Source organism: Dioscorea cayenensis, unplaced genomic scaffold (assembly GCF_009730915.1).
Source record: "Dioscorea cayenensis subsp. rotundata cultivar TDr96_F1 unplaced genomic scaffold, TDr96_F1_v2_PseudoChromosome.rev07_lg8_w22 25.fasta BLBR01000557.1, whole genome shotgun sequence".
Classification (NCBI taxonomy): domain Eukaryota; kingdom Viridiplantae; phylum Streptophyta; class Magnoliopsida; order Dioscoreales; family Dioscoreaceae; genus Dioscorea; species Dioscorea cayenensis.
The window spans coordinates 41,657-47,417 of NW_024086948.1; the positions used below are offsets into that span (position 1 = coordinate 41,657).

The following is a 5,761-nucleotide window of genomic DNA, read 5'->3' on the forward strand; positions in this document are numbered from 1 at the left end:
GTGCCAACCTCCTCGTATTCGAGTGAGCACATTCATTTGGAGGGGCACAAAGGCAGTCACACTCGAACATTCTGATTTATGCATATAAGAACAAGAGATCCACCAACGTGTACATCATTGAAGAGGCAAGTGATTCGCGACGTAAACGTGTGCCCGTTTGCGTTACCCCAATGAAAGTATGGAATTCGGGAGTATTTCTGGCATAGTACTGTAGCAGCCCGGCCGAGAAATAAGAGAAACAGAGAATCCAGACCAGCGTGTGGAAATTATCCACGCCTGTGTGGAAATTCCACAGGGGCGTGTGACATCATACACGCCCGTGGAGTCGCCCGATTCCAGCCCTATTTAAAGCCGATTTCAGCCCCGATTTTGGTATTCTTTTCTCCATCTTTTCCCCAACTTGTGAGAGGTCTTTGGCTAGGGTTTCAAGCGGTATTGGCCAAGGTTTTGGAGAAGTTCTACGGCTCCGACATCGTGATTCCATTAGGAAGAAGGTTGGTAGGGGAGCTTCGATCGAGGTGTATCCTATACCGGACGAAGGAATCTTTGGACAACATGTAGAGGACTCTCCACAAGACCATCGACACGACCATCGAGGGGGTTTTTTTATGGATTCATTGCTTTTACATTCGATTTCTTTGATTGTATTAAGCTCCATGGAGAGCTAAGCCCCTAGTGGGTACTTGGATGATTGTGAACCCTAGGATGTATTCATTTCATTGAACTTCTTTATTATGCTTTCAATAAATTGAAGTTTATTGTGAGTTCCAACATTGAATGCTTGATTGTATGAACAATTCCCCTAGAGTGACACTAGGGTTGAGAGTTCTTGGTAGTAACCTTGTGAGTGAGTGACACACCACGAGCGTTAGACAAAGCTAGGTTGGAGAGGGTTGAGAGAATGAGTCGAGAGGTACAGGAGCGTCCCCTTTCCCCTCCGGCGTGATAGATTCTACCTCCCTTCCTTGAGTTCTTTGCGGGCATAATAGAGTGAGTGGTCTAAGGGATGAACCTCCGCTGGGGCCTAGTTGCGCGTGCAATGGAGTGAAGCGTTGAGAGGATCTTAGTATATAGGGCTTAATTGTGGCTAGGGACCTTCCGCCTGGACCAAAGGGTTAGGTCTATATTTAGGAAGAGATTTATCACTTGGAATCCCTAGAGTTCATTGCAACTCTATGCGAGTGCGAGGTGTTGAGATTGTTCGATTTCTCCTCCGGGACATGTATAGAGTTAGGCATAGTTGACCTTAGATTTGGGACTATGTATGTAAGGATTTCCACGACTCACCATTGCATTGATTAGAAAGCATAATAGAGAGTTCTTGCACTTGAAGAAATTATCCTAGGTTAACCATTATCCGAGTACCCCATCTTTATCGATTGCCTTACCCTCTTCTTACTTTTGCTCTTTCACTTGTTGATTTTATTGTTGAGAATTCAATCAATTTCACACCTATCACAATTGATCTTCCACATAGCTATTCCACTACACATTCTATTTCATATCTTCTTATTCTATCATCATTCTGATTTTTTTTGTTTACTTTTGGTGCAGCTCCAGGTTATGACCCGATGGAATCCGTCAATATTGATTGAAGGAGACCTTGAGCTTGAACGTACACTTCGAAGGAAAGGGAAAGAACCTGTACAAGAACAGCCTAATCCAGCTGATTTGGAAGTAGAAGGATCTGACAACATGGCAGAACAAAATGAGCAACAATGGACACTATCCGATTATGCCAGACCTTCAGTGTTGGGGACACAATCGAGTATTATGCGTCCCCCAATTACAGCTCAGAATTTCGAGCTAAAGCCGGCATTCATCCATATGCTGTAGCAGTCTACACAATTCAACTATTTGGCCGATGAGGATCCAAATAGTCACATAGAGAGCTTCCTCGAGGTGTGTGACATGCTGAAGATAAATGGTGTGATGGATGATGCCATCAAATTGAGAGCATTCCCATTTTCCTTAAAGGGGAAAGCAAAGCAGTGGCTACACTCATTACCTAGGGCCTCAATTTCTACATGGGAGGAGATGGTAGAAGCTTTTCTAGCCCGTTATTTCCCTCCCGAAAAATCAGCAAAGCTTAGGAATGAGATCTCATCCTTTATGCAGTTGGAATTGGAGTCTCTATTTGAGACATGGGAAAGGTTCAAGGAACCCTTGCGCAAGTGTCCGCAACATGGATTCCCGGAGTGGATGATTGTTCAAACCTTCTACAATGGTTTGAACCCGAGTACAAGGCAACTCTTAGATGCGGCGGCAGGAGGTACCTCAGGTAGCAAAACCCCCGACGAGGCTCGTCAATTGATTGAGGAAATGGGGTTAAATAGCTACCAGTGGAACGCTAAAGAGAAGAAAAAGGTGGCCGGTCTCCATGAAATTGATGCGGTAACTTCATTGGCAGCCCAAGTGGAGAGTTTGAGTAAGAAGCTAGATCTTATAGCTTCGAATAGAGTGGCGGCCGTCAGCAATTACACCGGTTATGGTGGAGGACATGCTTCCTCCGATTGCCCAATTGTCATTGGTGATGTTTCTTAAGGGAATCCATACAACAACACCTACAATTCAGGTGAGAATGTTGACTTTGTAGGTAATGGAATGAGACCTTAAGGGAATCCATACAACAACACCTACAATTCAGGTTGGAAGAATCATCCCAACTTTTCATGGAGTAATCAAGGACCACAGAAGACCATGGGGCCATCAGGGTTCCAACAACAACAACAAGCCCCTCAAGTGGAAAATAGAATTTCAAGTTTGGAAACCCGAATGACGGATTTGGAGAAGCACTTGGCTAGATTTGTTCAATCGGCAAATACAAGGTTTGAATCAGTCGAGGCTACACTTCGCAATCACAACGCCTCCTTGCACAACCTTGAAAATAAAGTGGGGCAAATTGCGAAATCTCTTTCCGAAAGACCACATGGAAGTTTACCAAGCAACACGGAAACCAACCAGAGAGAACATGTGAAAGCGATCGCTTTGAGAAGCGGTCGTGAGGTTGAAGGGCGGCTTCTGAGTGAAAAGCCGAAAGAACACGCACCCGAGGTCGTAGAGGTTGAGAAGGGAGCAAACAAAGAGAAAGAGGTGGCACCCCCATCTTTCAAGCCAAGAATCCCTTATCCCTCTAGATTAAAGAATGACCAAGGGGATAGCCAGTATATGAAATTCCTGAGTTTGTTCAAGCAACTCCACATCAACATTCCTTTTGTTGAGGCTTTGGCTTAAATGCCTAAGTATGCGAAGTTCCTGAAAGACCTATTGACCAACAAGAGAAAATTGGAGGAGAGTGCTTCAGTAGTGCTTGATGCTTCATGCTCGGCTGTGTTACAAAAGAACATGCCGAACAAGAAGAAAGACCCTGGAAGTTTCATTATTCCATGCAACATCAGCAACTTAGGTGAGGAGATGGCATTGGCGGATTCAGGGTCAAGTATCAACGTCATGCCATATACTTTCTTCCAAAAGCTAGGCCTGGGTGAGCCTAGACCTACTCGGATGACTTTACAATTGGCGGACCGAATGGTACGACATCCGAGAGGCATCATTGAAGACGTACTTGTCAAGGTGGACAAGTATATTTTTCCGGTTGACTTTGTAGTGCTAGATGTTGATGAGGATGCAGATGTACCCTTGATACTTGGGAGACCGTTCTCGCAGACTTCCAAAGCATTGATTGACATGGACAGCGGAGAGCTCACGTTGAGAGTCGGAGACGATAAGCTCACTTACCGCCTTGCTGAAGCCATGCGGCATTCTCTCGATTTTGATGACACTTTGTATTTTCTAGACACAACTGATGAGATTGTTGATGAATATATACAGGAAATGTTCAACCCGGATCCGTATGAAGGTTTGTTCGACCAAGGGGAGAGCAATGAAGAAGTACTAATGCTTGGTTCGACCGGAGAGGAAACATCTACCCCGGGAATCTTGAAGAAGGTGCTCTGGAAAATGAAGAGGGCTCAAAGACGCCACTGAAAACACCCCAAGACTGTTGGAGACATACATGAGCCAAGGGAGTTGGACGAACAATTGCTAGGTGGTCCAAAGCCCGATAGTACACCCTCTACCCTCAAGAGATTTTGCTCATCATGCTTTCAAGTTATGGGTAAGAGGGCAACCTTCATTCATGAACCCCCGTGAGGTAAGAAAGATACGTCAAGCTTAGTGACGTTAAACAAGCGCTTCTTGGGAGGCAACCCAAGTGTTTACTGTTTTTTCATACTTTTAGTTTAGTTTGTTTGCATGAATAAATTGTTAAGTGTTGGTGTTTCAATTTTTGGGTGCTTGTGCTACGACTTTTATTGTGGGTTTTTAAAAAGAATTCATTGTATGTTTTGTTGAGAATTGGCGAAGTTTGGTCGTTTGAGTTCTATTTTGTGTTTTTATCTGGTATACCTTGCACAATAGGGCAGGCTCTGAGTGTGTAAACATGTTCAGGCTAGTTCTATAGAGCCTACAGGTTTTTCTAAGTCATCCAGAGAAAACACACGGGCGTGTGGAAATTCCACACGCCCATGGGTGTGTACTGTGAACTCTTCCAGAAAGGACACAGGGGTGTGCGGCTGCCCGTGGGACGATCATGCGACTGGCGCACACCCGTGGGTAATTTCCACACGGGCGTGTGCCTTCCTGCAGAGTTGGGCAGATTTTCCCGAGAATACACAGGGGCGTGGACTCGCCCCTATGGATGACCTTGTGAACCACGCATGGGCGTGGGTAATTTCCGCATGCCCGTGCGAAACTCTGCAGGTTGCTCCCTCCATCCTGAGAAAACACAGGGGCGTGCGGCCGCCCCTGTGAGTTGAGGCCTGTGAATGCCCATGGCCGTGGGGAATTTCCGCACGAGCGTGTGGGCGACTTGATATTTTTCTCAGATGACCAGGGAAGCCACAGGGGCATGCGTCTACCCCTGTGGGTCTGGCGCACGGGCGTGGATAATTTCCGCACGCCCGTGGGAGATCGTTTTAAGTCAGTGAGAGTTTTTTCCGAGAGCGCACAGGGGCGTGCATACGCCCCTGTGGAGCTTTTGAAGTGAGGCACATGGGCGTGGGGAATTTTCACACGCCCGTATGGATGCACAAAACATCAAAAGTCGCGAGTTCTGTTTAAAAAGGGGATGATTTCTCTCCTTCTTCACAACTCCTTTTCCCTTGAAAACACTCTCACAACATTCTCCGAGTCCATTGCACCAGTTTGGTGGGATTTTAGCAAGTTTTTCGGCCGGCTCTCTATTTTCTCATTTCTCCTCTTCGGTAAATTCATTTTCTTCATCTTCTTCGTCAATTCATGATTTCTATTGATTAATCTAGTCTACAATGCTTCATTTCTTCAATTGGAACAATGATTTAAGTTTAGAACGAAGTTAGAGATATTATTGATGTGTATTTTTGGATTGTTGATACCTGGGCGTGCGTTTCTCACGCCCCGTGAATCCACACGGGTGTGCGGAAATTCCACACGACCGTGTAGATTTCTGCAGTATTGTTTTATCAACTTGTTTGACTAATTTGGTTTAAATTTGGCAGATCATGGCACCTAGGACAAAGAAGTAAACTGATAAGAGGCCACGTGAGTCATCCTCTAAGCCCGAGGGCATGCGATTTTCTATTCCCGAACATCAGGCCCGTTATGAGCGCTTATCAAGACTCCACTTCGGACAGACTCGATTCCTGGACACGACTATATTAGGAGATCTTCAGCAGGGAGATGAGTTCGCTGAGGAGATTGAGGACCTTGTTTCAGAGGGGGG

The 5,761-nt window shown here is 45.6% G+C and overlaps 1 non-coding gene across 1 annotated transcript; it reads right to left on the reverse strand.

Moving 5' to 3' along the window:
• Window positions 1–2,085: 2,085 nt before the first annotated feature.
• On the reverse strand, window positions 2,086–2,192 carry LOC120254639. Its single transcript, XR_005534691.1, has one exon. It is a non-coding gene; the product is annotated as a small nucleolar RNA R71 (small nucleolar RNA).
• Window positions 2,193–5,761: the final 3,569 nt, after the last annotated feature.